The sequence below is a fragment of the Leptonychotes weddellii genome, chromosome 6 (genome assembly GCF_054177405.1).
Source record: "Leptonychotes weddellii isolate Sample4059 chromosome 6, ASM5417740v2, whole genome shotgun sequence".
In the NCBI taxonomy this organism is placed as follows: domain Eukaryota; kingdom Metazoa; phylum Chordata; class Mammalia; order Carnivora; family Phocidae; genus Leptonychotes; species Leptonychotes weddellii.
Genome location: NC_138374.1, coordinates 32,556,909 through 32,584,435, shown reverse-complemented (window position 1 = coordinate 32,584,435; position 27,527 = coordinate 32,556,909). Strand labels below are relative to the sequence as shown.

Here is a 27,527-nt window from a genome sequence, read left to right as displayed (position 1 = left end):
CCTCTTGTTGCTTTTGGATACTTTCCAGGCAGTCCCAATTTTTACGGCCACCTTCATGCTGAAATTTTTACATAATGAAGCCTAAGGCTAATCAACATCTTTACTTGTCTCCTGAACATTACCTTATCCATATCCATTTGATCACTCTTTCTTGTACCATGTGCTCTCCTTGTCTACTATTTTAGTTTCGCCTTGGCTTTCTAAACCCAAATGAATCATTATATCGTTTTGTGATCAATGCTCATTTAGATTTGCCCATGTCTTGCTTTGTCTCTCCACTCGCCTTTGCTTCTTGCTTCCCATGGCTTCTCCCAGAGAGGTAGGGCTTCTGGAATTCTTTCAGCGGGGGGTTGCGAATAGTAGATTATTTCAATCTTTGCTTGTCTATTGATGTCTCTAGCTTGCTTTCACTTTTGAGTTTTACTTTAGCTGAGAATAGAATTCTAAAGTGTCCATTATTTTCTCTGAAGTTATTGTTCCATTACCAGTGTCTGTTATGCTATTAAGAAATTAGCTAGCAGTTTAAGTAATAATAGCAAGAACAAAAAAATCTGGATACTTCACAAAGACACAAGGATATAAATGAGAACAACTGGAGGAACACTGGCTAAGTCATGATACTCATTTTTCAACCCCACTTTTCAATTACACATGTGTTGTTTCAATTCAACTATTATATTTTTATTTCCCCTGATGTCAATCAATTATTACTACAAACTATTTGGAATCTGTTGCATTTTTACATATTTAACACATATATAAAACCTGCTAAAACTCTTCATTTGGGAGAGCTGTAAACGGGTCCGAAATTTCTGTCTCCACATTTTGTTTTTGTAAATGTGCAGCTATGAGATGTTTTTCTCTTCAGAAGTGACATGCTTACATTGTTTTGGTGACAAAATCACCTAATTATGGGAAATGTCTTGACATCCCTAACAGCTGGAACCCCTTCTGCTAGCTGTCTATGTCACTTCAGGCAAAACCCTTCCATTCTCCATGCCCCCCTTTCGTCTTCCCAGCCCCTCAGGGCCTCCGACACGTTCCTAATCCATCCTGGATGGGGCCAGCAGAAAACCCAGGCCTTTGGGTAGATGAGGTTCCATGAGTCAAAGTGCTAATCTCCGTGGATTTCCAACATAGCATTTAAGAAAACAACAAGGGGAAGAAGCATGTGTAAAATGTGATCCCTTTGTATAATTTTTTTTTAAAGATAGATAGTTGGTAGTATAATATAAACAATTCTGAGGCGAGGAGAATCAGTGGTTACCTGTTCACGGTGGTAAACAGTTACGGAAAGAGAAACTAGGGAGTGGAAGACCTCTCTTTCTTTCTTTTGCACTTTTTTGAAGTATTTAAATCATGTAACTCAGCAGATATTATATTATAGACCTAGGTGTATTTTGTGTATTTATGAGTATATGATAATGCCGGTATATATATACACTGTAAAAACTATATTGAGATTATGTATATTGAGATCATATATGTAATACATATTGTACATTATATATTATATGTAACAGAAAACATGATTATATATTACATACAATAGGAGTTCAGAAAACTGCTGTTACATATATAATATATAATATAATATATAATTTTATGTATATAATATATAATGAAGATACATATATTCGTGTGTGTGTATACATGCATATATATATTAACAGTAGGAATATTCTGAGCAGGAAGACTATATACTACCGTTCTTTCTGGCTTATTTTCTTCTTTATACTTTTCTGTTGACAAAACCTAAAGGAAAAAAATGTAGAAAACAAAAGGCCTCATGTTATACCTATACTAGCTTGCTAGGGCTGCCCTCACAAAGTACCACAAATCGGGTGGCTCAAATGACAGAAATTGAGTGTCTTACACTTCTAGAAGTGTGACACGGAGGTTGGCTCTGCAGGAAGGGTCTGCCCCAGGCCCCTCTCCTTGGCCTGGGGATGACTGTCTTCATCTTGTGCCTCTTCACATCATCTTCTTCTGTGTGTGTCTCTGTACCCAAATTTCCCCTTTTATTAAGTTCATTAGTCACATTGGATTAGGGCCCACCTTAAAAGACCTCACTTAACTTGATTACCTCTGTAGAGACTCGATCTCCAAATGAGGTCATGTTCTGAGGTACTGGAAGTTAGGATTCCAACACATCTTTTCTTGGAGGGGGGCACAGTTGAACCCATAACAGTACTTAATATGATAGGAATTCACAGAAGTGGAGAAAATAAATAAATTGAGACACTTTCTGCAGGAGGTGACATTGGACCTCATTCTTGAAAGATAAATCATCCTCCATCCTTTGATAGGGAGAAGGAGTGGATTTCACACTCTCTCCTGCTCTTTCGCCAGAACAAGATGGGAAAATGAATGTTGGGAAAGAGGATGACAAATGAGCAGGACTTTCATGAGGTCCATATGCCTAGAAATAAATGTTTCATTCCATGCAGTGAACGTAAACTGGGATTGAACTGATGAGGCCAGAGTAAGGGAGTAGAGCTAAGTGGAACTCAAGGAAGAACTTGCAAAGACCCAGAGGTATCCTATAATGGAAATGGGCCACCCCACAGGGGTGGGCATGCCTGGGGGAAATTGAGGCAGAAGCCACAGAAGGGTTTTTACTGGGTAGGCAGCTGGATTAAACCAATTCTCATCTTCCTGTGAAGTCCAGCCCAGCACAGGGATGCAGGGAGAAACCTGTGAGTGGGGTGGGAAGGGGCAGGGGTTATAAACGATAGCACTCCTACTGGGGGAGAAATGAGACCCCAAACACAAGAAGGGAAGCTCCTTTCTAAAGCCTGAACCAGAGACAACAGGGGGGACAGTGGGAGCAAGGGGAGAAAACACTCCAGTGGGGAAGGTCAGACTCTCCAGAGCAGCACTTTGCAGCCGTATTTTCTCGGAGCCACAAAGTCCAGGCCCAAAACATGGGGTCAAGGGTATGAGAATTTTGGCCCAAGATGAATAAACCTGGCCTCAGCAGCTGCCACCACTTTGGAAATTTGTATGTTGAAAGAATGTGAGCCCTTGAGACTATTTCGAGTCCCAGCTGCTCCGCAGTATTAATAAAGGTCTAATTGCTAAAACCATGTGCAGTGGACATGGTGTTCATTTTCCTGACACACGGAGAATGTGGTTTGGAGGCCGAGCTGTCAGACCCAAATCACCTCCAGACCCTGCCTATTACAAGCACATTTCATCACCGGGTAGGACTTGGGAAGCTTGGTCCGTGGCCTCATTATAGCTATTTGTATCCAAACAGGGGAGCCGACGTGACAGGTTAGAATTTCCTGTCAAAGAAGTATGGCACCAAGCTTCCATCCAGCCCCATTTCCCAGGTAACGGGGTGTAGAGAAAGACGCCCACATTATCATGCCTGCAGATGAAGGAGCCGTTTGTCCAGCATTCAGATCAGCTTTATAAGGTATCCCCCAGCTCTCATCGGGTGGTTTGATAGAGAAGACACCACCTCATAACTCAGAGGCTCTCTGTAAGAGACAGACTTCCTGTGCAAAAAGAGGTGGGTGAGGGCGGTGGGGGCTGCAGCCCTGTCTCTGCCTCTCCATGGGGGTAGGGGGTAGCTGACTCTCCCCTACCCCACCCACAAATACTGGGTGCTGTCTCTCCTCCAAATCTAAATGTAGTTGACTCACTTTTTGCTTCGTGGTAGCACAATCCATATTCACAAAAGCTACTCATAAGTTGTCCCATACATCAAAGATCAGAGTCCATGCATTTATACTTTAATACTAGTTCCAATTTTTTAAGGGAATCCCCCTCCCGAAGTTCACTCACTTTTCATTCATCTTTCTGGCTTGTGAAGAGAGTTCCCAGCTCAGTCTTCATTCCTTATTGGGCTTTTCATGCACAAGATTGGAGTACATTAAATAACCCTTGTGAGAAGTTCCAGGAAAATATGCCTCGCTGATTTATGGGCCTGGCCTCCCAGAAACCTGGGATTTAAGAAACCCTGGACATTGACAAGCAGTCTGACAGAGTGACTAAGAGCCTGAACTCCACAGTCAGACTCCCCGGGCTTCAACACTGGTTCCACCGTCTATACCTCATGTGACCTTGGGCAAGTGTCCTTGGTTTTCTTATATGTAAATTGGGAAAAATGACAGTACTTCTGCCGAGGATAGTTGTGACAATTAAGTAAGTTATCATGCGTAAAGTGCTTTACAATAAATGCCAGCCATTATTGCTGCCTCCACAGAAAGAAGGTTGTTAGATCAAGTAAGAGTGGGTCCCAGGAGACCCAACGAACAGATGGGAGATTTGCACAGACGCTCCTCACAGGGTCACGCTGTGTGCCATGAAACCAGTGTCAAGTGGGCACGATGTGGTTCCCCAGGAAAACCAAGTACGGCTTGCACTATTGGAGGGGTGGCTGTTTGCTAATGCTGAACAGCAAGTCCACCCCGAAAGGGGCGATTTACCCTGAAGGGTCCGGGCCCACTTAGCTAGACGCAGTTCAAGGAGACACAGTGAGCCCAGCAAAGACCCAGTGCAGATGGAGAGGCTGTCCCTTGGTGAAGTGGGCAGCAGGAGTTTTGCAGAATGTTCTTTGGGTGTTCGGCAGGACTGAAATCTGTGCAGTAGCCAGCAGGGACAGCTAGAGCAGTTGGGGACGAAGAATTGCTTTATGAGCGAGCTTAGTGGAATGGGGGGCAGACAATTGGTGTGGTTCCCCTGTCAAGCCAGTGATTGGTTTACAGCCAGGATGATGAAAGACGGTCTGCGCAGAGACATCTGCTTGGAAGAGGCTCTCATGCTCACCAGAGGGGTGCGGCGCTAAGCCCCCCAGCCCCCGTCAGGGGTGTGAGCACGACTTATCCCCAGCTGCCAACACACAGCCCTCAGCCGGCGGTCCTCTCTGGAATCACCCGGGCTGAGCTACCTCACTCAGAGTCACACGCCTTCCCAGGACAGCCTGCTCCAGTGACGAGTCAGTGCAGAGGTACAAAGGTCCAGCCCTTTTGCCCCAGCTCAGGTCTTTAGAACCACCCCCCCCCCCCCCACACACACACACAGACACACAAAGTCAGCGAAGGCTCCTGAGGAGACCGCTCGGAGGCTTAGCCTGTCACTCTGTCCAATCCCGCTTTGTGCCGTAGATGTGGACCCCAAGAGCACCCCCTCAGAGGTGCCTCCCATGGTAACCGCCACCTCAGAATCTCCTTCCCGGCAGAGCCCTGATTCTCCCCTAATGAGCCCCGGGCTCCTCACCCTTTCCCAGCCTGTGGGTCGGGGCCACGTGACAGGGTCCTGGAAGATGGGAAGTAGGAGTGAAGGGGCCCAGGGTCTCCCAGGGCCCTCAGAGGCCATATGTGTGAGGTGCCTACAGACACCACTTGGAGGAAACTTGCAGGTGTGGCAAGTAAGTGTTGAGTTAAAGCTCTGCGACTGGGGATTTGTTTTTGCACATGTATTTGTTTTCTTAACAAACCCTCTCTTACCCTGTCTTAGCTAATGTATCAGCCATACTCTTTAAAAACTTTTCTAATTCCAGAGAAAGAAGGAACCACAAATTAACATCTGAATACACTATGAAATATTTGTTGCTTGTTTTATGTCTGCTTAAGTTAACTGTTAGAGAAGCGTAACATCATTAGTCCCATGTTGTAGATTTAGCTATTCTCAATAATAATACTGCTAATGAATCCTTTTGTTGTGTTTATGAATTTTGGTTATTCTCAGTGGCAATATTTCCGGTGAGTCCTTTTATGTGTGTGTGTGTGTGTGTATTTACAAGGTCCCAAGTTAAATAAACCATTTAGGCATTTTGACAAATAAATCTGACCAGAGTGCGTCCAGCTGAGAATTACAGTCAATATCCGATACCCTAAATAGAAAAGTCAAGTAAATGTACATGTAAATAAATATATGCACACAAACTGATTGACTCTTTAACCAGCATTAACTAAGCACCTACTGTGTGTATCATGGGCTCGGAGGTTTGCTGCATAGCAAAGGCTTCCTAGTCTCAAGGAACTTAACCGGTCAGTGGGAGAGGCAGACCTGTGCCCAACTGCCTTCAGGATTCAGTGCAGTAAGGATGTGTCAGGGGCACTGGTGGCCAGAGGGAGGGAAGGGGTCCTCAGCTCTGCCTGTGGAGGGCCAGGGAAGACGGCAAACACACAGCTGACTCTTAAGCTACGACTTGATTGAAGAATTGGGGTTCACCATGCACATGAAGTGAGGCAGGGGGAGGAATTCCAGGCAGAGAAAATAGAAACAGTGAGATGCATCTGGAACACACGACCGAGCTAGAGAGTTGACCTGGCGGGTGTGACGGGGGCATGGCAGGCAGGAGATGAAATTGGAGAGAAAGCACAGGCCAGATTCTGGGAGGTCGATATGTGATGCTGTGGGATTGGACTTTTCCATTTATTCTTTCATTTAATGCCAAGTTTGTTTGACCTGCTTAATTGTTGCTCTTCTGGGCTCTAATGCAGACACAATTTTATTCTGAGGGGTAGAGTTTGTGGAATCATAATCTTCCGGCATCATTAAAACTGATTTCCCATGGTTCAGACCAGTAAAAATAAGATCCCAGCAGTACGTCCAGACAGTGGAATATTATTCAGGGCTAAAAAGAAATGAGCTATCAAACCAGGAAAAGACATGGAGGAAACTTAAATGCATATTACTAAGTGAAAGAAGCCAGTCTGAAAAGACTACATACCATATGACTCTGACTGCATGACATTCTGGAAAAGGCAAAACTATGGAGACAGCAAAAAGATGAGTGGTTGCCAAGGGCTGGGGGTGGGGAGGGATGACTAGGATTTTTAGGGCAGTGAAACGACTCCATATGATACTATAATGATGGCTACGTTGGTCCAAACCCACAGAATGTACACCACCCAAAGTGGTTCCTAGTGTAAACTACGGACTTTGGCTGGTTATGGCGTGTCAGTGTAGATTCATCAGTTGTAATGAATGTTCTATCTGGTTAGGAGGGTTAATAATGGGGGAGGCTGGGGCGCCTGGGTGGCTCAGTTGGTTAAGCGACTGCCTTCGGCTCAGGTCATGATCCTGGAGTCCCGGGATCGAGTCCCGCATCGGGCTCCCTGCTCAGCAGGGGGTCTGCTTCTCCCTCTGACCCTCCCCCTCTCATGCTCTCTCTCTCTCTCTCATTCTCTCTCTCAAAAAAAAAAAATGGGGGAGGCTGTGCATATGTGGCATCAGGAGGTACACGGGCAAGCTCTGTATCTTCCTCTCAATTTTGCTATGTACCTAAAACTGCTCTAAGAAGTGAACTGTATTAATAAAAGAAAAGACCCCAGTGGCTCTGAGCCTCTGGTTGCCACAACACAGGCACTCAGCCCGGGCTCCAGGTGCTCCCAGGCAAATGCTGAGGTTCCTGACAAGACGCTTTCTTACCCGTATCCTTACATGATTAGCTCATCCCAGTTTCCCCAGAACTTTCTTGGTTTTAGCACTGAAAGTCCTACAGCCCAGGAACGCCCTCAGTCCAGGGTGAACCAGGGTGGCAATCCTAAAGAGCATTTAGGATTGTGTCCGACCTGCTCGTGTTTGTCTGCTCAGGTCCCTCCTTAGGCTGCGAAGCCATAAGCTGGTATCTCAGCCAGACACCATGGGAGGTGGTGATGGCCTCTGGCGGCTCTGGGCAGCCAACCTTTGTCGCCAGATACCAGCGTTCCAGCTTCGGGAAGGGAGAAATAGCCCTCCTCCTACTGGTCGGTTCCAGGCATGGATACCTCCCCACCCCACCCCTGAATTTCTCACAGCCCAACAGAGAAGTGATAAAACTTCACAGAAGGTGTGGAGATGACGGAAGTCAAGTTCAGCTGCAAGCGTAATCTCAGCTGTTGGCAGAGGCAGCTCCCTGAAGCACACCTCACAGAGCTGTTCTCACCTGGTACCTGACCTTGGCTCTATGCGGCAGAGTCCAGCTCACACTGGCACTAGAAGGTTCGGGCCCAGCTGCCAAGCGGCTTTGAGTGGGAAAGCACCTCTCTGCCCCTCCAGGTTCAGGCCTGCTTCCCAGACAGGGGCACACTCCTGCTGCCCCCAGTAGCCACTCTCTTGCCTACGTAGTAATAGCACCCCCGTTCATTTAGGGTGGCAAAGTGCCCAGGCAAGAGACTTTCTCAGCCCCTCAGCCAGCTTTGGAACTGTTTGGGGCACTTCAGAAAGACTAAAAGAGAATCGGCAGGGAGGCCTTTCCCTAAAACACATACACTGACCACACACACTTTTTTCTTCCTTTTTCATTTTTCTTCTTTCTAGGCTCTGTTGTGAATATGATGGCTGGAGCTCCGGCAGCCATCCTGTGACCCCTAAGAACAGAAGCTGTTCATTAAGGTAAATTAAACAGAAAAATAAAAGGAAGCCTTGGGGACCAAGGAGCCACCCTAACAGCTCTGACTGCCAACTTCAAGACTTTATTTCAGGAAGAGAAACTACTCATGTGTTTAACCCGCCTTCATTTGGGGTTTAACCTAATCTTGATATAATTGGTTTTTCTTGGGATGATTGATGTGAGAATTTCTCCTTCCTTAAGGAGCAATCCCAACCCCTACCACTAGGGGGTAGCCTTGCCCTATATGCCTCAACCTAACGATGGCAGATGAGAGTCCAACATCAGTACCGTTCTGTATAATTCAGTTTTAACAGTGTGCATGTGACAGCTTTGGCCCAATTTGGGCTGAGCTGTGCCGAACTCTGTCCAATTCCTCTAGCATGAGATTTGGATCTCATGGTTTTTCTTTGTTTTCTCTGCCCAGATCCTCGGCTTCTATAAGCAATCCCTACAACCAAAACAAGTATACAGAGAAGCAGGTCTGACTCAGGCAAATGTAACAATTTCTACTTCCAAACGGAACAAGGAACTTCTAGTCTAAACAACATTCATGTTAGTAATAACTTTACACCTTTCAACACGAAGCAATGGGTAGATGCTTGCTTTATATTTGTGTAAATAAAGGTGATTTATTAACCACCAGCTGGTAGTTCTAATAAAGGAAGATTCTAGCCTAAAGGATTATTGAATCTCCACTTCCTACGAGGTGGAAAATCGCCTGCAGCACTTAAGTGACTTTTTTTTTTTCAGTTTACACTCATGGAAGTTTTAAAAATCTCCAGGCAGAGCGTTTTAGTCATTAATAATCTGATGTGAGGAGAGTAATCTATCTAATTCTCACTCTGGCTAAGGGCAAGTTGCTTTCTCAAAATGAAAGTACAGTCCTAGTGCTATAAAAAACCCGCTCACAACTACCCAACACGGGACTCTGTGGTGTGAGGGGTGGTTGCAAAACAAACCTCTTCTGACAGTTTCAGATCACATCACCTTGCTATCTCTGCACTGTCCTGGTCTACCTCCAGCTTCATCCCAATACTGTAGAGTGAAGACGTGGGGGGTTTCACTGGAGAACTAATAACACTGCATTTCTCTTCTCAATTTCCTTACTGGGCTGCTGTGTTCGGTACAAACAAACAAAAAATGTCTATAGCGTTGAGAAATATTCACTTCATTCTCTTCCATCTCCTAGACGATGTAGAAAGTCTTCATATGTAATAAAATCAGTGATCGTTGAGCAATCTCAAAGTAGGAAAAAGGACTGAAACCCACTGCTTGCTCACAGGCACAGCATCTGCTCCCTTAGGGAGTTCCCCAGGGGTTGGCTTGTGCAAATGAACATACAGAATGCCCCGTGAAATTAGAATTCTTGGTGCAATATTTTGGGACACACTCATACTATAACATTATTCAGTGTTTATCTGAAATTCAAAGTTAATTGAGTGCTCTGGATTTTATCTGGCAATCCTACTTGGGGGTAAGGAATCTGCCCCTGGTGGGAGGCCAGGGCAGAGCAGTAAAAAATGAGCAGATTCTAGAATCTATCAAGGGGACTGTCCCAGGGAATGTCACTGATTAAAAACAAAACATCTACCCACTGGGCCTGTGGGCAGGTTTCCCAGAGTAGCTAATGTCGTCTTGTGATGTACCTTTACAGAGTCTCGGATGCCCTCCTGTTCTGGGTATATTGAGAGCTGAGTTAGGGATGCTGAACAAGTGTCTAGCAATGACCACTGAGGAAGTGGCATGAGGTAGGGACTCAAGCTCCTCGTCTCTGAGATCGTGTGTTCTGTACTTTCAGACATAGATCTGTGTTGGTCCAGGATACTGTGAGTTCTCTTCTTAGAGACAAGGCGGTTGGTTGTTATCAGGATGTCCAGCTCCCCTACTGTCTCAGAAGGCAGCTTGTCCAAACCGTGAGGTAAGGAAAAAACTTGGTACCCTTTCCTTGAGCTTGCCCACTCTGCAGTGCTCCTTCTACCAGCTCTGTCTGGCATCTATTGTCCCAGCATCTGGCTTACTCAGAACACCCAATCAGAATCCACCTGATAAAGAAATGTAAAAATATGCACCTTCTCCCCCGGGTCCAGTGAGGATGTAGGTGGGCAGTGCTCCATTTTTTGCCTTTTTGGTCTCCACACCACATTTTGCAGACATAAACCCATGAACATACAGAACAGTGAGTCAGTCTCAGAAGGGAATTACAGGTAAAGATCCTCTCTCCATTCTAATGCCCTTCTGGCGTTGAGCCCTGCATCCAGTAAGGTCAAAGGTCTCACCAGCTCTAAGTTTCCTCAGTTTCACAAGGAGGTACCTGAAGACTTAGGCCTCTCTCTAGGATGAGGCCTCTGCCTGCTTCTCTCCCACTGCTGCTTAGCTCACCCTCAGGTTGTAGGCCCTCCCAAGTACTTTCTTCCTTCGCTCTTGTCTGAGTCTTTACCCATCTCCCCTACAAAACCCCATCCTTACCTACAGTAAGAGGCCTCCTTCCCTAGGTTCTTCTTTCCTTCCCATGCAAGATCCCAAGTCCCTTTTTCAGTCTAAAGTAGCAGTGCTGGATGTTCAGAGATGTCTACAGCCACCCAAATCTGGAAGGAAGGAAGGAACGAACGAATGAACAAACAAAGGAAGAGGAAAAGACAAGGAGGAGGGAACGAAGGGAGGAAAAGAAAAAAATAAATCCCATCATCATCCTGAGGAAATGTGGATCCCTCTGGTCACAATTCCATTTTATTTCCCAGTATGAGCTACAGGCATCCCAGCCCTTTTAATCATGGCCATGTTAAATTGGGCACATACACTATTTCAGGGATAATGTGATCTGAATCCTCATTGAGAGAGACCTGTTTTCTCACTGGCAAGAAAACCAAGCCCCATTATTGTGCAGAACAGACTTCCCACCAGGAGCCAAACAGCATGGAGAAAGGAACAAGGCCACTCCTTAACAGAGGCCCCTTGAAAGGCCAGGAAGAGCTCCAGACTACTGGATTAAATTATTTAGGTTCAACCTGTCTCCTTTGGGGGAAAGAGGATGGAGTGAGTTTGTTTGGCAGTTTTTCCCATTACACAGACAACAAATGTTCACCGGGACTTAACTTGGGTCCTCATTTTCTTCAGAGTAGCTTCACTGGTTTCAGTCTGCTTTCAGTCATGAAGTTGCTCCTACAGCCAGGTTACTGTAAAATCAGTGTGAGATTAGTCACTCAAAATTAATCTTATTATTTCTACTTCATTTTGTTTTTTATCAGAATTCACAGGACCCAGTTCTCCCACCTTCTGACTTGTCTTTGTTCCTTCTGCGATTCTTCATCTCTCACCACTCAGTTTCCCTCATCTGCCGGTTCTTGTCATAGATCTGGCTCTCTTGGACTTCCAGATCTTGACACTGTCTTTTTGGCCTGGAATAATCCTGTCCCACCCCTCCTGCTTCTGACTGACTCATGCTCACCCTTCCCATCTCAGAGTAAATGATATTTCCTTATCGAGGCCACGCAGACCCCCTTGGCAGGGCTTCTCAAACTTTGGTCTGCATAAGAATCACCTGGAGAGTTTTTTTTAAAAAGAGAGATTCCTTATTCTGTTCTCCTGCCCCCTCCACCAAATTCTAACTCAGGAGGTCTGGGATGGGGGTAATGTAAACAAAGTCCCCAGGTAATTCTGATTCTTCAGACCACACTTTGGGAACAACTACTCCCAGACTAAATTAAATCTCCCAGCTCTGTGGTTCTGGAGCTTTCTCTATATGCTTTATCAAAAGGCATTATTGTTAATACCCCCTTAATGTCTCTCCTCCCAGATAGGCTGACAACATGAGAAGGCAGATTGTGTCCATATTATTTGCTGCTGCATCCTCATCAATCAGCACCTGTGTCCCGAGGCTGGTGGCTAGTCTACCTCAGCCCCAGGGTCAGTAGCTTCTTCCCACAATCATTAATAACTAGGTTGTCTCAACTTCCCGTTTCACTCTTCCAAACTTGCCTCCAACATTGTGAAACAATCCCCTGTATTAAATCTCCTCTGGTTGCAAGACCTAGCATGGTTTCTATTTTCCTGATTATGCTGTTACAAATATTTGTTCAAAAAACCATCTCTTCAAATACAAATGTGAGTTAAGCATTCATAGTCATGTGAGTTCTCGCCATCACATTATTTTCCCTTTCTCATTAATTTTTCTGTTCATCAGACACTGAGCTTTTAGTTTGTACCAGAGTCCATCTTCCACCACTGGTAAAAAGATGAAAGAGACAGTTCTTGGTCTAGAGGGGCTGAGCGTGGGGATGTGGGGATGGGGCCGGGATACTTGAAGTGACTGAGATGGCAGAATGCTAAGTGCTGTGGGAACCCCAGGGCAGGGGAGGGGGCGCTAACCCCATCCAAGGCTGGGGAAGCTGAGGAAGCCTTCCCCAGGTTGTCCTGCATGCCAGAGTATTGTAGAAATACAGAAGAGGTGGAGACCAAGTAGGAGAAAATGGAAGGCCTCACAGAAGAAATGACTTTGCTTTGGATCTTGAAGGATGAATAGGAGCATATGATGTAAAAGGTCAGAATCCAGTGTTTCCATGAAAGGGAGCGCCATGTGCCTCAGCATGGGGACACAGCGTTCCTGGTGTGTGTTCAGGGACAAGCCCCGAAGCTGATGCACCTAGGCTACCAGGGAAATGGATTGGTTGGAAAGGGGGTCCTTCGGGCCAATTACAAAGAACCTTAGGAGCCTTGTTGACAAGGACACATTTAGGCAACAGGGACCAACTGAAGGGTTTGAAGATGGTAAAATAGATTCACACTTTAGAAAATTGTGGCTGGAGAACAGAATTGAAGAGTAGAGATGGGCAGCAGCAGGGAGAGCAGTGACGAAGCTGAGGCAGAGAATGTGAAAGCTGACGAGAATGTGACGCATGGGAAGCAGGTAGGGGTGGAGAGGAGCGAACCAGTCCTGGGTCACTGTGCTCCATCCTCAAAAACATTTTCTGGTGAAAGCCTCCATTCTTCCCAAAGGAAGCCTCAGAAATCTGCTTTTATTCATCTTTCTCAAAACTTTGCTAAAGTCCGTTTAACCATGTTTTAAAATTCATGCCCTAGCTGAGCAGTTTTTTATCTTTCCAAATTCTTTTGGAAGGCATCCTGGGGCAGAGGGAAAGGTTCCAACGGGAAACGTGAGGACTCCCGCAAAGTACAAGTAGACACTGTGGATGTAGGGAAACCATGTTCCAAAGAAGGAAAGGAAGGAAGGCTGGGGTGGAGAAGAAGAACAGACCTGAGTCTGAGACAAGACGCTGGGGAGATTTTTTTCTTCTTCTGACTGACGAGAGAGAGAGAGAGAGAGGAAAACTCTGGGAACAAACGGTCAGGTGTTACAAAGGCAAACACCTCTAGGAACTTGGCAGGTGATATGAATGAGGCCGGCTTGGTTGAAGAACATAGAGGCACGTGGTCCATGCAAAGGGCAGAAACCCACAAGCTCCAGCCAATTATTGTCATGTGGAAATGTAGTGTTGCCAGATCTTGTGATTTGTCAGCAGAAGCCAGAAGTCTAGATATTCCTGTAAAATTACCCACTGTCTTTAATGTGGGCAACTAATTCACATTTTTTCTAAACACCATGCTGGCCAAGTAAAGCACACCATGGCTGCATTTGGCCCTTGGGTGGCCAATTTGTAACCTCTCATCTAGAGGGAAGGGCAGGGTTGTTCTTTGAATAAATCCCACCAGCCAGGGCAGATGCAGCCTACTTCTGCTAGAACATAAACAAGTCATGAGCCTACAGCGCTTCCAAAAAAAAAAAAAAAAATCTATTAAATCTACTGGCTAATTTTGGAAAGCTGATCAGCTGATACAGAATGTGCTGATATTTAACTGTGGTCTTGTTTTGGTAGGAAGAATTTTATGACGCTGAAGTAGAAGGAAGGAAATCAGTAATCTCTGAAGTAGTCTCTAACACACCTTTAAAAAATCAGAATTTAAGAGAATGACACTTTGGAAGAGATCATGGTCTAACATAGTGTTAGACTACTTTCAGGAGTTTAATACTAATGATTAAAGCTATTTCAATATATATCACAGTATATAAAGAATTCCCATGAATCAATAATAAGACAAAATATCCCAACAGAACATGGATAAAGAATAAACACCATTCACAGAAAAAGAAGTATTGTAGGTTTTTCCATCTGGGAAAATGCTTTGCTTTACCTCACTTATCATGTAAGAAATCCAAATTATGACAATGTCTTTGACCTATAAATTTGGAAAAAGTTAAAATGAAAGTTGGATAACAAGTTGTATAGGTAAGGGTGTTGGGAAATGACACTATCATACATTGGTGGTGGAATTCTAAATTCCACCATGGCTGCTAAGGAGAGCAAATTAGTGGGATCCATTAAAGTTTAAAGATATGTATACCTCTTGACCCCAAAATTTCTAAATATAAGAATATTAATTTATTACATGGTTTTATTCACACATTTGTGAAAAGATAGATAAATGAATATTTGTTATAGCATCATTTATAATAGCAAAAAGTTGAAAATAAAATGTCCATCAATATGGAAATAATGGACCATGAATGGGACACTGAAGCCCTACACGTACTGCAAAGGACACATCTGCATATTAAGGGAAAGAAGCAAGGTTAAGTAGTGTAGATTGTATAATAACATTTGGGATTGCATAAATATGTACTGATATATGTACAGAATGTCTTTGAAAGGTTCAAAAAGTATCTTTTAAAAAGGGTTGCCTCTGGGGAGAGCCGGTTGAGCGGGAAGCAGAGGTGGGAGAGAATTAGCTTTTTGCTATATATTCTTTTGTATATGTTGAATTTTTGTCATATATACACATAAATCTATAGTTAATGTATTATATATTGTATAATGTAATAATATGAATACTATAATGTATAAGGTATATTACTTATTAAAAACAATTTTTTTAAAAAGTCTTACTGGGGCACCTGGGTGGCTCAGTTGGTTAAGTGACTGCCTTCGGCTCAGGTCATGATCCTGGAGTCCCTGGATCAAGTCCCGCATCGGGCTCCCTGCTCAGCGGGGAGTCTGCTTCTCCCTCTGACCCTCCCCCCTCTCGTGCTCTCTCTATCGTTCTCTATCTCAAATAAATAAATAAATCTTTAAAAAAAAGTCCTACCAACTAAAAAATAAATAAATAAATCACTAACACTGTCAATCCTCTCAAGAGATTTCCTAATGCTTTTGAATCCCAAGATCAAGCTTCGGCTTCAAAGTGCTCACAACCCTACCACAACTTTGGCTATCGAAATAATTGCAGTTATTTTTCTTCTGCTATCTCAGGTTCAGATCCAGATCATTAGCTTTTCTATCCAGCATGCTGGTGAAAGTACATCCAACCCCACAAATGTGAAAAAATGAGACGTGGAAGTCTGACTCGTCTAGTAGAAGTTCGGCGTAGTTCCTTCATGGGAGTTCGGACGGCTCCCGAGCTTTCCTCTGAACCGTTTCTCTGAGGGAAATGAAATGATAAGGCAGCCATTTAAATGACAAGCTGAGCCTGGGTCTAGTGCACTAGAAGTAGAAAATTCAGTGGACTCTATGTTCCTACTGTGTAGGAGCACAGATTATCTTTCTCAGGCAGACGTGGGAGCGTATAGAGGACTTAGAAATCCCATTAAGTTTCAGAGTCTACTGCCAATAAATTTAATAAGAAATGGAAGCAAGCTTATTTGTTTTACAGCATTCTCAAGACTGCACAAAAAGAAACTCTTAGAAGACTTCAGATCAGTGAGTAAAACATTAATGATTCTTCACCAAATCCCCGAATATATCCTAAGCACCTACTAAGTGCTAGGTCAGTAGGCTAGGCACCGTGGTAGGGTTACAATGATGGGGAAGGCGTCCATAATCTAATTCAGTACTTCCCAAAGTCTCCTCTGAGAGGAATTCTAGGGAATATTAATAGTGTTTCAAGACAAGAAAGATTTTCTCAACAGTTAAGCATCAGAAAATAAATGAATTAAAGATATAATCCAAGTTTCAGCAGTACAGGACTTTTTAGATCTTTCAATATGTTGATATGCAATGTGAATCTTCCAGAGAGGGACACAGTATGCAGCTTTTCCCCCAAATTATTTGAATACGATGAGCTTTTTGGTTTGAGCAGCTGGAGGAACTAATGTTTTTGCAACATATGTAGGAAAGCAATAGCCCAAATGGAGAGAGAAACGTAAATACATATGTGGAAAGTTAAACAGCAAAATAAAACTTTCATAACACAAGCTGGGGTTAACTGCCCAAACGTTTGTCATGGATGCAATAAACAGCCTGAGATCCAAAAAGGAAAAGGTAATGATAACTCAGAGTCAGAAAGACTGCGGGGAACAAAGGGGCTGGGGCTAAGCCTCCAAGAAGGGAGGTATCAGTCAAGGAGGAGAAGAAGATGGAAGCGATAGAGCTGTTTGGAGGGGTAGGAGACCAGCTTGGCTGGAGCAGAGAGTTCATTACAGAGGAGGAGAGAGAGTGAAGTCCAGGTAGGACTGGACTGGAAAGGGCTTTGACTACCTGGCGAAGTTATCTGTACCTTGTCTTAACAATAGGCAGCCTGGAAAAGCCTCTGAGCAGGACACTGGAATGTTCCAGGTAATCTTCTAAGAAAATTACCCCGGTGCTCATTTGCAGAGAGAATTGGGGGTGGGGAGAATGGTGTAGGAAGGAAAGGAAATGGGGGCCAGAAGCTGCCTGTAAAATAAAGATGCGGAGCAGGACTAAGTGCACAGACTGTGAAAGGCATTTTAAATGAGGAAGTGACAGAACGTGAAAATTATATGCAAGGGTATCTGTGAGCGGTGTGGGGTTTGGAGTCTGGATGGTAAGGAGAATGGTACCGTTCACGTGGGTAGAATGATTTGGGGGATGTCAATTTGCATTGTGCACTCTTGAGTTTTTCCTAACCCACCTTCGACCCCCAGTAATTGCACAAAAGTAAGTAGGCTTTTCATACTTCTTTGCCTGAAAGATTATTGCCTGAAAAACTGTCACCCCTCCTTTTCTTTTCTAAAGCCAAACCTCACAAAAGTTTGGATATCCTAGAATGATGGGCAATAATAACAGACAGAGGAGTTTCTTCAAGGTCAGGGAGAGAGAGGGCAGCTGAGGTGGATCCCAAGAGATGATGTTCTGACAAATGTATACACCCTTGAACCGCGACTGTAATAAAGAGACTGAACATAGCTCATCCCCCAAACTGTCCTCATGCCCCTTTGCAATCCCTTTTTACCTCCCTCCCTCCTCCGCCCCCATTCTGAAGCAACTAACCGATCTGCTTTCAGTCCCTGCTAATTCATTTCCACTTTATAGCAGTGTATGTACATAAATAGAAGCATGCAGTAAAAATTCTTTGTTGATTGGCGTTTTTTTCATTCAGCATAATTATATTGATATCCATCTATGTAGTTGTATCCATAATTCATCCTTTTTTACTGCCAAGTAGTGTTTCATTATACGGATATACCACCATTTGTTTATGCATTTATGTGTCAGTGAACTTCTGGATTAAGATCTGAAAATTCTTTATAAATTCTGGATAGAGGTCATTTATCAGATACGTGATTTATAAATGTTTTCTCCCAGTCTGTGGCTTTTTTCATTTGTCTTAACAATGTCATTCAAAGAACAGTTCTTCATTTTGATGAAGTCCAATGTATCAATGTATTCTTTTGTGGATTGTGCTTTTGGTATTGTAACTAAGAAATCTCAGTCTAAACTGAGGTCATGGAGATTTTATCCTATGTTTTTTCCTAAAATTTCTACAGTTTTAGGTTTTATATTTAGGTCTATAATCCATTTTTTTAAAGATTTTATTTATTTGAGAGAGAGAGAAACGGAGGGGGGAGGGGCAGACGGAGAGGGACAAGCAGACCCCCCACTAAGCGCTGAGCATGGAAGCCTGACACGGGGGCTCGATCCCAGGACCCCGGGATCATGACCTCAGCCAAAGTCAGACACTTAACCAACTGAGCCACCCAGGCGCCCCTCCTTTCTTTATCTAGATGCTATGTATTTCCTTTTCTTGCTTTATGGCTCTGTCTAGAACCCCCTGTAACAGTGTGTTCTGGTTCTTTAATGTGATGACCAGTGAGATACAACCACAAGAGAAAACACAGGAGAGGCTCAGAGAAACAAAGGTTTATTAGATTCCCAAGTCCTACTAACAGGAGGCATGGCACGCCATGCAGGGCCACCTGGGAAGCCCCAGGTGGTTAGGAGACAGAAAGCAGGAGCAAAGAAAAAGCCAAGGCAAGAGTCTTTATGAGGGTTTCTATGGGAGAGACAAGGCAGAGAAGGGTAACAGTTTAGGACTGGCTAGTTTAAACAATTCCAGCAGATTCTGGGTTATAGGGATGGTCTCTGGTTGCCTGGCACCTGGCCCTGGGATGATTAAGGCAGAAGAAGATTGCTTTCTAGGGAGCTTGGGCCAGATAGAGGAGGTTTGGCTCTCAGTTGGCTAGTTTGCATACAAATGCATGCCTTCAGCTGAGCCCTATGTTATCTCTAAGAATCGGCTAGTTCCAGAAGCTGCAGTCTCTCCCTAGCCAGAATCGTTATTCTTTTACCTTTTTTTTTAAGATGTTGAAACATTATAATGTACAGAAATATATATTATATATATAACATTTATGTGTTACATATTATACATAATTATACAGATTTGTATTATATACATTGTATATATTTGTATTATATACATATAATACAAAGGTTGAACAGACATGGTGAAGTAGACATCCTTGCTTTGTTCCTGGTCTTATGGGTTGACAGCATCATGCGCTCAGACAGGGAAGGCAAACAGACTGAGGAACCATTAGACTCAGTGACTGAGGAATGGCTAATGTCCTTGTAGTGCAAGTTCAGTAAAATTGTGAAAACAGAAGCCCACTTCAGGTGCTTCATGAGAAAGTGCGGCTGAAGATGTCTCTGAATAAGTATGGATCATTCTAAGTGCTCCGCTGTGAAAAGTAAAAAAATCCAGGCAGTGGTTTGGGAGCGGCGGGGGCTGGACCCTGAAGAATAAGTAGGTTTTACTGACAGGAAAGACCTAAGGTGTATGTTTAATGATAACCATTTCTCCATCCTCAAATATTACTATTGTGAAACATTTGTCACAATTCCAAAACTTCATTTTTAGAGAGATGATTCACTCAATTCACTTGCCTAGTGCAAAAATAAAGAAATCCTTATTTAAAATGTAAATGTTAAAAGTAATAAATGTTTTCAGATCCCAAATACAAGTAGAAAAATTATGATTTTTTTTTCTAAAATTAGGAGTTCCGCAATTGGCTCCTTTTTACTTAACAACTGCTAACGCAAAGGAGGAAGGGTGTGAACGTCATGGAGACAGAAGTGTGTGAGATCAACTCGGCAAATGGCCCAGGGCATGGGGAACTAGGCCCCTCTGAGCCCAGCCTTGGGGAGCTTCTGCTGCCATGTTATCTCATGGTTGGAGGAAGCCTGCCTGCTAGCCGCTTTCTACATCTCACTGTCCTTCTATCTCTGTAATGTGCCTTGTGCACAAGACATTTGCTGTAGGACCCTGAGAAAATAATGCAAAGAAAATGATAGAAATTTGTGTGGGGGATGCCAATTTGAAGTTGGTTTGGAGAGATCAATTTAACTAGAAGCAAGAAAATTAAATCCAAATTAACTGCAGATAGATTCTTTTCCTATTCCTGTGTTTAAAGTAGAATGATGAGATGATTAAAAAAAAAAAAAAACTAGAGCAGGTAGAGCGGGACAGAGGAGAGAATTATGAGCTACTCATTTATAAAACCTGCCACTCGGGGTGGGGTCCGTGGGCCAGCAGCATCAGTACCCCTGGGGACCGGAAGCAGAATCTCAGGTCCCACCCCAGACCTTCTAAATGAGAATGTTCATTCCCGGGTGACCCGTCTGCATACTAAAGTTTGAGAAAGACTGCTTTCAAAAACGTTCAGGAACTGCGGGATGGTTGGTACCTTGAGACGTTCTTTGGGGATCAGACAGCTGAGAGGCAAACCAGTCTGCCTGGAAGGAATCATCAGTAGTTTAGTGAGACATCAGTCAGGGATTAATCAATACAGATTTGCAAAGGAATCTTAGAAGAGGAAGCCGGAGGTTAGGGAAACTGAGTAAGAGGCTGAATGTGAGAACCACACATAAATCCTGTCAGCTTATTCACACCGGCAGAATCAGGGGCCTAAGGAGATCAAATTTATCTAGAGCTGAAAGGCTGAGCCCGGAATAAGGAATCTGGCCCAAGCCAAGGCCTGGAAGTTTTCTGGATATTTAAGCAAGGAGAGTTTAAACAAGGCATAAGGCTGGAGAAGGAAGAAGCGAGCAGTGTGTAGTGCTTGGCTTGAGCACAGAGCCAAGTGCTGGGCCTGCTCCGTACACCCAGCTCACGGGGTCTTCCCTTTTATACTAAGAACCCCCCTCATACGGCTGGCGTTATTTGGACCCTCCTTAGACGGACTACCTCCAAACAAAAACAAGATAGACCAGAGTACAATTTTCAGGAACATAGTCCTCACTGGAAAGTCTTAATCCTCCCTGGGGATTTCAGGAGACAGTTACTCCCAGCGAGTCAGGAGGCGTGGGGAACTGGGCTGGCAGGAGGCTCTTTGGGGACTGGCGGTGGGAGGCTGTTGGGAGACACCTCCCTTTGTGACAGACGTGCATGGCAATCACTCAGGTCATCGTCCACACCCTCCCTTCCTGACCCAGCCCCTGCAACCCTGCAGCTCTAGCTGCTCCTCGGTCCCAACACAGCTGGATTCTCTAGCCTCCTGGTTTTCAAATGTTCCAGATCATCAGGATCACCTGGGAACTTTAGTATATAAAATGCTAACTCCTGCCCTCCCATATCCAGGGCCCTGAGGGATTCTGATAGTGGAGGTCCAGGGTGGGATCCAGAAAATGCGTTAGTAACAAACGCCAGAAAGGGGTTCTGCTGCAGATGTTCGCAGACCGGATTTTCGAGAGCGTTGCTTAACACCCTCCTCATGCTGCGCTCCGTTGTTGCTCAGGAGCTTGCCAACCGGGGTGGGGGCAGCGGCAACGGCAAGGGTTCAGGGACTCAGGTGTGTGCTGGGTCCTCTGCCACGGCCATCCCTCTTCTCCCCTCCCCTTTGATGGTATCCAGGCCGAGCTCTCCTTCCCTCTGCCCTCCCCGCCTTCTCAGTGACTGGCAGACAGGTGCAGGCCACCCATTGGCACCTCTTCAGCCTTACCAGCTCTCATCTCTAAATTCTCCCGAACACGTTCTCTTTCGTGCAGTCTCCAGTTCCACTTTTGGAATTCTCAATTCCAGCCAGCTTTTACCCCTCTCTTCTACGGCTTCTCTAGGTCTCCAGTTACCTCTTCAAGGGCATAATCAACAGCCTCTTTCTACTGCCCCTCCTTGGCCTCCCAGCTTCATCTGCCACTGCCAATCACCGTCTTCTCTGAACTTTCTAGCTCTGCTGGGCTGGCCGTTTCAAGGCTATGCCACACTTTGCCTTTCCACTGAATTCCCCCCCCCCCCCAACTCCTCTGTGTGAACAGATCTCGGGATTTCGCAGGCATTCATACTTGTCACTGCCTCATATGCTTCCTTTAATCTCCTGAGAGTTAGAATACCACTGGGGAACCTAAAAAAGGAACTTTCTCCATAGTCGGTTGCCTGACTTGGGAATATTCAAGATCCCATCTTATAGTTGAGACCCGCTACCTAATTTGGAGCATCCAGTGCCGCATGAAAATGGGGGTCCCCTTATTTTAAGAGCACCAAGAAATACATACATTAAGCCCATACGTCAGACATGGAGCGCCCTGCACAGGATGGAGCACTGTGCAGCCACATGGGCCGTGCGCTCAGGGCTCAGGAAGCTGGCCCCACTTACAGGTGCCCCGGCCTGTTAGCCCAGTGACTGTCCAGACCAGGTAAGTGGCTGAGAACATGGTAACCGTTCAGATAAAATCAGCGCATGTTCCCAAGTCACCAGCTAGTTTTCCCAGGGCAACACCCGCAAGTTCCCAGTCAGTCTGCGGGTCCTGTCATCCGGAGCAGGGAGGGGACGGGAACGTGTGAATGACCCAGCAGTGTCCTTCAGCCACAGGGGGAAGAAACAGCTCCACAGTGCAGATCAGAAGCATCCTCCTCGTCACTCATGCTGTTGCTTTGCATTGGACTGTGGCATACAGGAAATTTTGTCCTAAACTCTGTGCTCTAGCTTTTTCCCATTTGAGCCCCGAAACCCCAGGCGACCAGACTGAAGATAGAAACTGGAATCCCAGAGGCAGCAAGTCTCCCTGCTTTCTTTGGGGTGGCGCCAAAAAGAGATAAAGAAAGTGTTGTATTAGGCAGCAGTAAACAGGCAAGGGACAAGCAGGCCTTGAATAAAACAGACCTTTATTGGGGCTAAAATGGCCCCGGGCTGACCCCACCCTAAATCCTGGCAGTGTCCAACAACAGGAATTCAGGGGAACAAAAATGCTGCATTGCCAGCCGCATCCCGTGCATACAGAACAGGAAGCACTGCAGAAACCCGCAAGCAAGGAATATATACATACTATTATCCAGCATTTCAGCCAAAACTTGTGTCTCAGTCCAGACAACTATGCTACTCTGCCTTCTCGGCCTCAAATTTTTGTCCTGTGACTCACAGGGAAGGCCTTGGGGACAATGAAATATCCCAGAGACCTAAAATAGGTTCTTCTCCCTCTGTCCACGTTAGGATGAATTTCCTACAGCATTTGTTTTTTTCCTTTATTAACCAGGCATGAATGATAATATTGGCCGGGCTTAAGCACTCATCTCTGTCAGTGGTAAATATAAATAATGAGGCACATTCATAGAAAAGCATGCCAGAATTTCATTGATTAACATCCCGTGCCACAGCCCCTCTTTGAAATTAAAAACACTTTCAGTGACACGGCACAGAAAAGGCATTGCATGAAAAATATTTCGAAGAGGGGGCTGTCATTAAAGCATGCCCAAAATAGAACTGTTTTTATTTAACCATTCTCTCTCCTCTCCCCTGTCCCCCCACCCTCGCGGGCTGGGAGGCTGCAGGCAGTTAAATCACAAGCACGGCAGAAAGCAATTTCGTCCATTTGAATTTTAGAGGCTTCGAAAGCAGACCTACGGGTGATGCTTAGTCCATGTGTCTCTTTCCCCCCACTACAAGTGATAATTAAGGAAGTGATATGGCCAGATGTAAAATCCAGCTGTTCAGTCATCAATAGGAGGATTTTTCAATGTCTTAACGATGCGTCAGATTCTGCCCCACCGCCAAGGGCTTCATTCTGTCCCCCATCATCCTCCACACACAGCCTCCTCGCTGGCCTCCTTGACTCCAGCTCTGCGCCCTTTTTGCGCTGGGATCCACAGCAAACTGCAAACCGGTCGTTGGAAGGCCAGGCTCACCGCAGGCTTGTTTGGCTTTGCAAGTACAGTGGCCTATTTTGTTTGGTTTGGAGTTTTCAGTTTTGAATGCCTTTAAATGGAGCCTGTGTGCTTGCGGCCTCAGCCTCGCACTTCAGCGCCCCCTCTTACCTCTGGTGTGGCCCTCTGGGGCCCATCCCCCACAGGCACTTCTTCCTCTCCTCTGAGGCGGGGCAAGTAGCTGGTCCAAGGAATGTGGCCCAAGCTCCTCGATCTCGGACTCAGGATCCTCTGCCCTGTCACCACTGTCAAGCTTCCCATGTTTGTGTCTCCCAATTCTTTGACCGACCTCTGCCAGCCAGGGTCTCCTCTCCTGCTGGCCTCTCTCTGCAAAGGGTCCAGGGCGCTCTCCTGCTAACCACAGCCCTCCCTCCTCCTCTGACTCCAGACTCGGCCTGAAAACCTGACTCTTCTCTCAAGGCCCAGTTGAAAGGTCACCTTCTCTGTGAAGGCTTTGTTCTTCTCAGTCTCCTGTGATAGAAAAGCAAGGACTGTGGCGTCAGCCAGACCTGAGTTCGAATTCCACTCTTTAACTGCCCAGGTATGAGAACTTAACAATTTTCTGAAGGTCTTTGAAGCTCCACCCACGGATTTGTAAAATGAGAATGATTTCTACCACCATGATAGGCTTGTTTTGAATATCGAAAGAAATAATGTATGTCAGAGGTGCATAGGTAATTCCTGGCACAGGAATTACTACAATATGCTTTTCTACTTTCCCAGAACATATTATAGCATTTTCAACATTGAATGAAGATATTTGTGCCAAGGCCTATCTCCTGTTGAGTCACAGAGCAGGAAATTCATCTGTTATGTCTGTCACTGCATTTCCCACAGTGCCCAGCACAGACCTCCGACCTTAACATTCATTAGACATGTGCTAAATGTGTGCTTGCTCAAATGATCTGTTCTGTTTTCGTGAAACTGACAATCATTTTTTTAGCTGATACCCCATGGGAGAAACAGGGCTGAAATACTTTATGTCAGCTCATACCACATTGAGACTTCTTTCTTCATTTTTATTTATTTTTATTTATTTTTTATTTTTTTTATTTATTCATTTGAGACAGAGAGAGAGAGAGCATGAGCAGGGGGAGAGGCAGAGGGAGAAGCAGGCACCTTGCTGATCCAGGAGCCAGACGTGGGGCTCGATCCCAAGACCCTGGGATCATGACCTGAGCCAAAGGCAGATGCTTAATCATCTGAGCCACCCAGGAGCCCCTTCTTTCCTCATTTTTAGATTTTTAGCCAGGTGATCTAGATTTTAATCCCCCAAATTATAATGGCAATTACCTATGACTTGTGTAAATATATGTTTTTTTAAATTTTTACTGTTTTTATAGTGCTTCCTATAGACCAGGAACAAGTCCAAGTGTTTCACATTTATTCCTTATGTAATCCTTGCAACAAATCTGGGAAGTAGATACAATTTTTATCCCCATTTTGCAGATGAGAAAGCCAAAGCTTGTTAAGGTTAAGTAACTGGACTAAAGTCATTCAGCTAGCGCGTGGTCAGTCTAGATCCAAACCCAGTAAGCCTGGCTCCAGAGAACAAAATCTTTACCACTGCCTAGCCACAGCCTCTGACATGCTACCTCCAGATCAACTGTAAAGCGGAAAGCAAATGGGATTGATCCAATTGGTTTCTGTTTCACAAACAATATAACCTAATTCAGCTGTTGCTTTGATTGACTAGACTAGGTGCCACTGGTGAGCTTGTGTGTGATTGAAAAAGACTGACAGATGCTTTGACCTGTCCCTGCCCCCCCGCCCCCCACCCCTACCCCCCTGCCAGTCCAGGCTGTTTGTATAGGCCCTGGCAGGTAGCCCTGGGTCTGCTGGAAATCCCTTCTGCCTCTCCGGTAGATCCAAGTATAACTTGTGAAGAAAAGCACTAGTTGATCAAAGAGGGGTGCAGCAGCAGGGGGCCGCTCTGGCAGGAGACCAGCTCCAGCCCAACAGTCCCTCCAGAAGCAGAGGCCACCCGGGAGCAGAGGAGGGGATGGCCACAGCCACAGACTCTTGGCTCAATTAGTGTCGGTCAAAAAAGGCATGGCCTTGAAAATGACTCAAAGCTTAGAGCTGAAATTGCCCCGGGGATTCATGGGCTTGATAGTAGCAGCCCCAGCCCTGCAGAGCTCAGGAGCAGCTTGTGGCCGTGAGAATCACCCACGCCTGCTCATTTGCTCCTGGGGCTCCAGACATGTGGCTACTTTTGTGCCAGAATCTAGAATCACAGGACACCATCTTCCACACTGTGATCAGTAGCAATGCTTTTCAACCTTTAATATGCAGACAGATTACCTGGGCATCTTGCTAAAAATGAAGGTTCTAACACAGTGGGTCCAAGGTTCCCTGCGATTCTGCATTTGTAACAAACTCTTGGGTGATGCTGATTCTGCTGGTCCACGGACCACGCTCTGAGTTGCAAGGGTCTGTAGAACACTAGCCTCACGGGAGAAATTCATGAGAGATTATGGTTCTTTATAGAGGACTTCTTACGACCTGTAATGTGCTAGAGTGCATGGCAAGTCTTTAGAAAGGATCTATAATATACAGAATTTCCAGACCTCATTTGCCCAAAGAAACTTTTTTGGTACAACATCTATAAACATCTCTGTTAATTAAGATTAGGTTCAATTTCCCATGAGAGATGACGGACTCTGAAAAACCCAAACTGAGGATTCTAGAGGGGAGGGGGGTGGGAGGATGGGTTGGCCTGGTGGTGGGTATTGAGGAGGGCACATTCTGCATGGAGCACTGGGTGTTATGCACAAACAATGAATCGTGGAACACTACGTCTAAAACTAATGATGTAATGTATGGTGATTAACATAACATAATAAAAAAAAAAGGATTAGGTTCAGTTTCTATTAACAGAAAATCCAAAGTAACAGTGACTTTTTCTCTTCCACATAAAAGAAATCTAGATAGTCTGGGGTCGGCATGGCTCCTGGCAGTGTCAGAGACCCACTTTCCTCCTGTCATGCTGTTCCACTCTGCGCAGCTTGTGGCTTTCACATCAGAGCCCAAGATGGCTGAGCCAGTTTCAGGCGCCACAAACACAGAAACACCACCAGGAAGAAGGAAGGGCAAGAGAGAGACACACACACACTCCAGCCACACTTCCAAGAAGTGGCACACACTGTCTACTCTTTCATCTCATTGGCCAGAACTTTATCACAGACAAAAATACAAGGAAGGCTGGGAAGTGTGGTCTCTATGTTCGGAGTGGCCATATTCACAGCTAAAAAATCAAGAGTACTGTTACCAACAAGGGAGCAGTGGGTATTGAGGAAAAATAAGCTGTTTCTATCACAGTGTCTTAAAGAACTAGTAAAAATAGTTTGGGAAATGATACTCTGGTCCCAGCCCATCATTTTCCACATCTGGTTGGTGGTGAGCCAGGACAGGCATCTCTATCTCTTGACTCCCATTCCAGGTCATACTCAATTACTTCATGGTTCCTCTTCAGATGGCATCCTTCCTATCCCTCGTGACAGAGAGGACACCCCAGGGAGTCCCTATCTTGGCTGCTGGAAGCTACAGCCCTGTTAGGGAGCACCTGGCTGAGTGGAATGACATGCCCAGCTCCCCCTGGGCTCAGAGAACGCATTAATGTCACAGAAGAGAGGCAAGGACACTGGAGAATGAAACCGTGGGTTGTTATTTTGCCATTGGACAGATTTGCACCAACAGGCAGAAGACAGCATCTAAAGTTGTATTATTCATGCAATTTTACAGTCAACCCATTCTTTGTGAATGCTTCTCT

The 27,527-nt window shown here is 45.1% G+C and overlaps 1 protein-coding gene across 4 annotated transcripts in view; it reads left to right on the top strand.

The window, feature by feature from the left end:
• Window positions 1-27,527, top strand: part of LOC145722174 (uncharacterized) — an 88,287-nt gene that overhangs the window by 42,637 nt on the left and 18,123 nt on the right. For 3 of the 4 annotated variants that reach the window (XR_014146254.1, XR_014146255.1, XR_014146252.1), the window contains one exon: window positions 8,260-8,334. The gene's annotated coding sequence lies outside the window, so the exon portion shown is untranslated. Of the gene's footprint in view, window positions 1-8,259; window positions 8,335-24,143; window positions 24,297-27,527 lie in introns of all 4 variants that reach the window. The other variant, XR_014146253.1, reaches the window with a different exon arrangement.